Source organism: Corvus hawaiiensis, chromosome Z (genome assembly GCF_020740725.1).
Source record: "Corvus hawaiiensis isolate bCorHaw1 chromosome Z, bCorHaw1.pri.cur, whole genome shotgun sequence".
NCBI classification, from domain to species: Eukaryota; Metazoa; Chordata; class Aves; order Passeriformes; family Corvidae; genus Corvus; species Corvus hawaiiensis.
Genome location: NC_063255.1, coordinates 53037470 through 53046626, shown reverse-complemented (window position 1 = coordinate 53046626; position 9157 = coordinate 53037470). Strand labels below are relative to the sequence as shown.

General features: G+C 43.8%; 1 protein-coding gene across 3 annotated transcripts in view; it reads left to right on the top strand.

The window, feature by feature from the left end:
- The first annotated feature begins 739 nt into the window (after positions 1–739).
- The window catches only part of APBA1 (amyloid beta precursor protein binding family A member 1), an 89826-nt gene continuing 81408 nt past the window's right edge, over positions 740–9157 (top strand). Inside the window, exons 1-2 of one of the 3 annotated variants that reach the window (XM_048290880.1) lie at positions 741–892; positions 8752–8917. The gene's annotated coding sequence lies outside the window, so the exon portion shown is untranslated. Of the gene's footprint in view, positions 893–8751; positions 8918–9157 lie in introns of all 3 variants that reach the window. The other 2 variants (XM_048290881.1, XM_048290879.1) reach the window with 2 other exon arrangements.

The following is a 9157-nucleotide window of genomic DNA, read 5'->3' as shown; positions in this document are numbered from 1 at the left end:
TCAGTCTGGCTGGGGGAAAAAAAAAAAAAAGGTGTATTTTTTCTGATAGCTTATTTTATGTACATACCATAAATACATTATCTTCAGGAATTTAGGAATTTTTTGCATGTGTGGAATCACTGAGGCAGTTAAGCACAGGGAGCAGGAGCTATAGATGCAAGCTAAGGTCCAACGCTGTGTTCTGTGTGTGTGAACACGGGAGCAAGTCTTTTGGGAAATAGGTACTGGTAAGCCCTTTCTAGCATGGCAGTAAGCCTCCCTGCAGGCTGCGTGTACAGTTTGGTTAGGTGTACTGCACCTCGGTCTTTGCATCTTCCTCCCAGGTATGGAGGACGCGCAGGGCCGGCTGGCAGCTGCGATGCCTTGGCACACCCACCCTCACACCTCCTCGCCGGTGGGAGCCTCCTCCCTCCAGGGGCAAGCCAAGGCTGCGGGGCTCGTGCCCAGGGAAGGCGAGACGGACAGGTCGGTGCCCTGCAGGGCCTCCGTCGCTCCGAGCTGCCCAGGCACCGGCAGCCGCTCCGGAGCGCCCCGGCTGTGTGACCGGCCAGGGGCCGGGCCGCGCCCCGCCGCGCCGGGAGCCCCCAGGGGCGGCCGAGCCACGACGCCCCCGCCCCCCTCCGGCGCACCGGGGCGACACCGCCCACGCCCGTCGGGCTGCGCTCCCGCCGGGAGGCAGCAGGAGAGAGAGAGGGAGGCAGCGGGCGCGCTGACGCGTGAGGGCGGTGCGGTGGGAGGGGCCGGCCCGGGCGGTGCTGGCGGCGGCAGGAGGAGGAGGAAGATGGTGGCCGCGGGAGGAGCGGCCGGCTGCCGGGCTTTCTGCCCTGCGCTGCACCGCCGCCCCCGCCGGAGCCGCCCTGCCTGCTGAGGAGGCGGCGCGGACCCGCACCAGGTGCGGAGGGGACGCGGCCGGGAGCGGGGTCCGGCTGTGCCCGCGCCGGGGGTCGGGGAGGCGGCGGGCCCGGGGAGAGGGTGCCCGGCGCGGGATGCCGGCCCTGTCCCGCCCGGGGCTCCTGCCGGCAGCGGGGTGCGGGCGCTGCGGCGGCCCCTGTCCGGCTACGTGGTCGTGCGCGCGTCTCCGAGCCGGCGGGGCAGCTCTGCACCTGCCCCGGGCTGCGGGGAGCGGCGCCAGCGCGGCCATGACCGCCTCCATCCCAGCCTCCGACGGAGCATTGCGTGCTTTCCCTCCGTTTATTTATTCCATTATTTTATTTAGTGTGGGTGGGTTGTGTGTAGAATAATGCTGCGTGGAGCCGTGCATACCCCTGTGCACTGGTTTGCTGGTTTTTCTTTTTTAGTTGGTGGTTTTTTTGGTTGGTTGGTTTTTTTTTTGTTTTTTTTTTTTTTGTTTTTTTTTTTTTTTTGCACCCGCACCTTTTCTATGGTGGAAAGGAGAAGGGGGGGGGGATGTGGGGATTTCGCATCCGGCAGTCGAGTGGTCGCCGTCGCAGCAGGACGGTCACAGCAGCCCCTTCCGTCGGGAGATGCTGCCGGGATCTGCGGCCGCGTCCCGGTTTGCAGCAGGGAACCCAGCGGGGCCTGGATTTCCCCATCCTCCCCGAGGAGCGTGCTCTCCACCCCTGGGCTTGGGGGAAGGTGATATCTGCTACCCTCACTTTCTGGTTTCAGGGAAAGGAAGGAGTCTTCGTCTTTTTTTTTTTCCCCGGAAAAGCCGTTTGATAACAATGATTGCCTGAATCACAGTCGTGGTCAGTGCAGCTGTACGCACTACATCTGCTTTCTGTAAGGATCAGAGTCAATAGGAGCAGTCTACCAAGACTTGTTTTACTGCCATCATAAATCTGCTCTTCAAGAGAGATGGGACTGCGGGTCTAGGATGAAAAACTACATCTTTTTGCTTTCCTCTGTTGTAGATTCTTTGAGCTGTGGAACTGCAGTTTGCTTTACAGAGTGCATTGCAGATCTGGCTGTTTTCGTAGCTGCTGAGGAACTAGAAGGCAGAGATGTTTGCCTGACTCTGCATACATTAAGAGTGAGCTAATGTGGGTGTAGGGCAGATCAGCCATGTAGTGTTTTTCTTGCCTTTGACGTGCGTCATGTTACACTAGCTGATAAGAGTACACCGAGGTTGGCTGCAGTTTTGTGTCTGCTCTGCAGCTGTGACCTGTGGGGTCCCAACCAACTTGCCCTGCAAAATATTCCAGTCATAGTACTCTAGGTTCTGCTGCATTGCTGTTAAATCTGGACCAGCTGCACCTGCCTTTGCAGCCCTTGCTGGGAGCAAGCACGTGATGCCTGTTCTTCCCAAGAGGTGATGGTGATACAGAATGTGTTTATTCTGTATGTGCTGCCAAACCAAAAGTGAGGTGCGTGTTTACCTTTGATTCTCATGCTGTGGGGGAAGGGGCAGGATAGGGTGCCCAGAAGTGCTGCTCAGGAGGCAGGAGCAGTTACTGTTGAATTCTGTGCATTTGTGCCTATTTGTACAGAAAAATTAAGTGTCCAGTGAATAATAATGGAAGATCACAAGAAACTGCAAAAGCAGAACATTTAGTGTTGCAATGCAACTTCGATGAATGTTGTGGATGTTTGGTGAGTGAAATGTAAGCCTTAGTGAAAGACGGCTTGCCTTCCTTGGAAAATGTGATCTGAGATTGGGATACCAATGAGCTTTTAGGCCAAACTGATTTCTACAAAGTAGTGGTGGTTCAAGGTTGGCTGTGCACTGTAAATCATGTAGTTCATTGCTCTAAGTTTTCTTGGACATTTCTAGTTGTAGCTTAAAATGATACTTCTATCTTACATTAGTGCATTATCTTCACTTAAGTAGCAAACTTTCTGGCTACTATGCTGTCTTTTAACAGAAGCAAGGCCAGCCTTTTGGAAGGCTATCAAAATAAAAGTGCTTACGGATTAGCTCTTCAGTTACAAAAAGAATGCTGGGGAGGTGATTGGTACATCTAGGTAGATAGAAAATGTAGTTTTGGTGTGTTAAGAGGGAGACATGCCAAAGCTTTTAGTATAGCCCTTTTTGGTTACTTAGTAGAAAATCCTTTTCACAATTTCCTGAGTTAATTTAATTCTCAATCCTTTGTTGATGATAAATTTGCAATTTCTTATTTGTTGAAAGGATATAATTGCATTCTGGTGTTATGTTTTGTTTTTATTTGTTAGAATTGACTTTATGTATTTAAAATATAGGAGCTGCTTTAGAAGAGATTTTGTGATGCTGGACGTGGTGGCATCGTGGATGCCAAAGGTGAAAATCTTGTAGTCTGCCATGCCCTTATTATTTTGGGGCAGGGAGATTGGGTGTGGATTTTTGAAGATACAAACATCTGAATCTGAACGTTTTGTTTGCTCTATGGGAATGTACGTACTCCATAACACTTTGAATAAAGGGACTAATAATTTTGACACTAAAGTTTGTGTCATCTATCTAAGTAGCAGCGCAAATGAGAAACCTGAATTCTTTGCATATGAGATTTGAATGAATTTTAATTGGACCAGGAGCTGGCTTCTGACTTCTTTGATACCATTTTAAGTCATGTGCAATGCTTACGTTCTTAAACTTAAAAAGCCTTCAGTATGAGGACTGTGTGCATCTTTGAAATGTAGTTAACAATTCTTTTATAAGCAGTGCTTATCAGCACTAGAGCCAGCAGAAAAGTAATGAGGGTAAAAAGAAATGGAATCTCCTGTTCAGCTGCTTGTTTTGTATTTTTAACAGGCCAGTGTGGGTAGTCATTTGCAGTGGTTTTGTTGCTTGGCTTTAGGTGGTGTCAGTGTGTGGTAATGCTTATGGCAAGCAAAATCAGGAGAAACTAATAGTAAGTGCAGAAAAGGTGGCTGGGAAAATAAACACCACGTTGCCACACGTAGGTGAGTTTAGGGTTAGTATCCAAACTAATGAACATGCTAAAAAAACAAAAGAGGAATTATAATATAAACTTCAAAGTCTTCAAATAGACAAAATGCAGGAAAAATCAAGCAGAGAGCTAAAACTTTCCACTTGCATCTCATGCCCTAGATACTTCAAATTTAGCATTTTTTCCCTTGGCACATGAATTGTTTGTTATTGATCGTAGCAGCTCTGGATTTACATGAGATTATGAATTAGAAGAATCAGACCTTTTCTCTTAAGCTCAAGAGAAAGCTAATTAAAAAATATTAGAGGTGCTTCAGATAGTTTAATATATGTTGTCCATAGGCAATGCAGCTTGATTAATTAAAGCTTAACTTTGAACAAGATCCTATTACCATAGACTTAAGTGAAGCCTTGATGTGCCAGTAATGCATTTTTAAATGTGTTTTTCTGGTTTCCTAGAAGGTGAAGATTCCTGCTTAATGAGGGATCTAGCAAACAACCCTCTGCTCGTTTATCTCTAATAGATTGCCAGTAATGCTTATTGCATAGGGGTTAAAGGTTTCTGAGAAACAGATTGATTGGTTTTGCTTCACAGTAATGATTGCTTTGATAAGTCAGCTACTAAGAGCGGTGTGACAGTATTTCTCTGTTTCCATTGCATGCATTGATGTTCTTCTAAAAAGCTGCATGTTTGTTGCTTTACTGGAGGGGCCGAGGGAAGCATCTTTATTTGGTGCTTTCACATATGCAGGCACATGATGACAATGTCTGTCCTAATTCTGAAGAAATAAATACAGAAGCAGTACAGTGGGTACATGACAGCTGTGGATGGCAGAGGACTTAGCTGAAGATACTCCAGAACCGTAAGAACGTGTGTTTCCACACTAAACCCTTTCCACTAGAGACCATCCATATTGACATGAGAGGAGGAATGAAAGTGCAATTCTGTTTCTAGGGAGTTCTGTTTCTACGGAGATGCTGCTAGGCAGGTGGCATCTCACCTGATCCATCGTGAGTCCTGCGATGATTTCTGTCTAATTACAAATACTTACTGGGAGAAGTTTCCATCACTCGTGTGCCCATGTAAGTGGATAAGCAGTGGTGTTTTGTACATCATCAAGGAAACTGAAATAAATGTATTAGAAGTATTTAAAACAATATCTAGTCTACATGAGGTAAAAACCACGTGGGGGGCCTCTGTTTTTCCCATTGCTTAGCAGAAGGAGGAGATTTTCTTTGATGTTTAGCCAATTAAAACCAAAAATTCAGAATGTTTAACTATTTTTTTTTTTAGCCATATACCTTCCCCCTATCTTGTCCAGCCTGTTTTCAGGCTGTTTGGTCTGTCGAATCTTGCTCACAAACCAGCAATTAAGCATTACTTGCATCTTTCTTTCTGATGAGTACATCCATAAATGTTCCTTTCCTTAGGAAGATGACAACCTTGTCACCCATCTGAGAAAAATGTGAGTGTAGGGAGGGAGAGACTTAATTTAAAGTCTGAGAGTTAGTCACAACTGAGCAGCATCCCTGGAATTTAGGCTGAATCCTTTTAGTGGTAGTTTTTTTGTCAACTAATAAACTGTTCTGAACCTCTTTTGTGCATCAGGAATGTGCCTGCTGAATTTAATTTTCAAACTTTGAACTTCAGAAGATGAACACAGGTCAGAAAAACACCAGAACAGCAGAGCCATGGAGGCTACAAAATGTGGCCATCTTGGCAAAGATCATTTGAGCAACTACCCTATGTTGACTCACTTTTGCATTATTTTTTCAATTTTGGGGATGCATGTCAGGGTCAGAAATGCCTTTCTCTATGCATGTGGTTAAGGTTCAATATCTAATATTTATAGGTTGGATCCCTTGTATTGATTTGGTTAAACAGTTTTATTTCTCTGCAAGAATTTTCACTTATGCGCATAAGACAATAGCTTTCTGATCATTCTTTGTGTGGTGGTCATTCTGATTTCGTTTATTTTTTTAAGAAATGTGTTTTCTCAAAACTTGGGTGGACAAGAACTTGTGGTCTGGGTAAAAGGAAGGTTTTTTTAAAACAGAGGGAGGAGGAAAAAAGTTAAAACATAATGGAAGATTTTAAACATACATTACTGTGACTTAGTTTTCCTGATATATGCTTAGGTTTTGTTTGTGGATTTCTAAAATTGTATTTATTTCTTCTGATCCGTGAGTTGAAGTTCTTGCCAGCAGTCTTGGTGCTACCATGTGTTTATGTAGGGTCTGTTCTGATGAGACTTTGATCATGTTTGAAATCTTGGTACTTTGGAAGTTTCAAATGTAACTCTTCAGACTAAATAAAATTAAATTAGGAAAAACAATTTTAAAAGAACAACTGAGACTAAAAAAGCTCTCGCCAAAGTCAGGTGAAGAACCACAGGGTAAAAGTTCTTGCTCCAGGTCTTTCCCAGGCTAACATCAGCAGAATGCTTAAACTAACACTCTTCAAACGCAAAGAACAGGCAAAACCAGTAGGGTTTTTTATGTGTTGGTGTCCCAGGTAAATGTAAGGAGGGCAGGTACGGCCTTCAGTGTTGGAAGAGGAAATTGATGTGTTTTTGTATGATGTGTGTGGGGAGCTGAGGGTTTTTTCCTTTTCTTTACAGCTTTCTCACACCAGCTTTTTTATGATCACAGAGTAATTTCAGTTGGAAAGGATCCCTGGATGCCATCTGATCTAAGCTCTGCTCAAATCAGGTGACTGAGACAAGGGCTGCACGTGCTGTGGCTTAACCAAGGCAGGAAGCTCTGAAGGTGGAGTGCTCTGCCTCCCGTGGTGTCAAACACCAGCTCATGCAGCAGGTTTTGCTACAGTCCTGGTGTGATGGGGTGACATATGACTGCTGGAGAGAGACCTTCCTCCAACCTGCCCTCCTCATACTCTGCTGGACAAGCTGCCCTGCAGAAAGCTGCTTGCTTTGCGGCTGGCATTTGGGGTGATGGGAGTGTTGGGGTGAAGGACATGTACCATGTGAGGGAAACAGTGATCTCCTCCTTATGGGTGCTGTTTTTAAGTCCTTCTTACCACTGCCATTTCCCCTAGGAAAGGACTGAAATACAGGTGCATTTGCTGTATTAGCCAATTCAGTGACCTGAAATTTATTTTTTTTAATTGAATTTTTAAGATGGTCAAGATGGAGGAGATTTTTGCCCAGAAGTTTAGAAAACTGTTTTCTTGGTGTTATTTTGCAGCGGTTTCAAAATTAGAACACTGTGTTTAAGAAATGGAAAATTTATTAAGCAGCATTCCTAGTATCTATGTGCAATGCAGTCGCATTTAACTTAATGAGAAAATCTCTCCCAGTAATGCTGTGGTGAGCTGACAGAAATGTGTATTAAGTAAGAGTCAGTGCAAAAGCAGCCTCTAGCTTTGTAATTCCATTGTATTTATAGTGGACATTTTACATAACCTTTCCACAAACTTGGTGTGTATTTCTGATATTCGCAGCTATTATACATTTTGTCTCAGTGTGATAAATAAGGATGAACTCAGGCTTCTGCTCTTGCTTAACAATTATCATTCCTTGCTGATAAATGATTAATGTAATCCACTTATGAGATTGCCACAACTCATTCAGATTTTGGCATCTTAATTTCATTTAGTAACAATGAGAAAATCTCAAAGTCCTCAAAATCTTCTTGCGTAGGATCATGCTAGGGCTGCAAGGCATATGAGAAGGAGATGTTTGAGCTCGATGCCTTCTTGGTGAGGAGATGGGCATCAGCCCAAGGGGACAGTATAATACTGGCTCTGCATTAGCTTCAACATGCAGGCTTTAGACTTTCAACTACAGCCTCATGACACTTAACCTGACTGCTTAGCCCTAGTTTAAAGTCTTGTCCAAGTCAGGCAGTTTTAATGCATTGTATTTTTGGTGTGGCACCCTTTGCCCGCAGTGATTTTGGAATCAGCAGTTTAAGTAGCAGTTAAAGTTGAGTTTGGACTCCACACTTCCTCACATACCTTTCTATTTCTTCACCTGGGTAAACTGTAAAGTCTGAATGTCTTTATTTCAGCTTAGGTCAAGCTGCTTTTAAATGCAAATTTAAAAGCTACACGAAACACATTTCTGTTTTAAGAGCTACACAGACTTACTGCTTCGATCTACAATACATCAAACATATTTTGGATTAAAATCAAGCTACATTATTTAAAAAAAAAACCACTAGTATTTCTCATTAGCTGCTGACTTGGTTATATCTGGGTTTGAAGTCAAGATAACCCAGCCTCTTGAACAAAATTTTTGTCTCAAAGAAAGTCAAATAAGTAACCTGGAAAGAGAAGAATATATTGATTAAGATGTGTATAAGCTGCCTGTATAATTGTTTTTTTAGATAAAAAGTGGTCTCAGTAATGTATCGGGTGACTCTTTGTCACAGGTGACATGGAGCATCAGCTGATGTCTTCCATTGCTCTAGTTATGACAGTGCCTGTGTCACTGGGGTCCTGTTGTGAGCTGTCATTGACCAAGAACAACAGTGCATTTGCTAAAGGAGATCTGATTCTCTGTCAGACCCCCCTCAGGATAAATTGCCCCCTGATGGCCAATAGAAGCAGTTTGAGCTCAATGTCAGCGTGGAAATATAATTGCATGGAAAGTAAATACTAAAGCACAATTGCAGCTTGTATACAGTTAACATTCATACAGTCGACTTTCAGAAAGGTAGAAAGTTCCCTACTTCAAAACTGATTGACCTTTGGTAATTCTCTAGGAATTAAAAGTGGAGTGAACAACCTAAAAGTGGAGTGAACCACCTTTTTGCGCATGGAACAAAGACAATTTTTGTATGTCACAGTTCTGGTGTTGTAAATTTATATTTTATTCAAGATACCTTTTCTTCAGCCTCTTTATCCATGAAGATAATAACCAGAGGATGAAATGTTGTTTTTTTTTTTTTCCTTCCAGTATATAACTGTTGAAACCTGGGCATTTCACAGCGCAATTTTGATCTTCAGTGTTAAGGTCTGTGTTATGCTCTTGTAAGCAGTGGCATCCACAGGCACTGTAGTGCAAGTTCATATATGTACACTGGGTATGCTCTGGATAACAGAATAGCACAAACAACAATAAGGTAAGAATTTCTTTTTTACATTAAGAAAGGGAACTTCTTCATTTGTATTTAAAAGAAAGGTTTTTAGCCGCCTGCCCAAAAGCCTTGTGTTTTCAAACAGCAGTGTGTAAAACAGTCATTTTAGGGCTGTTGGTCATTAGAAACACTATGTGTTATGTATTATACTTTTGTAGGTGTCCTACACCTGAAACCAGAGGGTGAGATTACCAGCAAGGGATTCACAGGGTGGGATTGATTAAT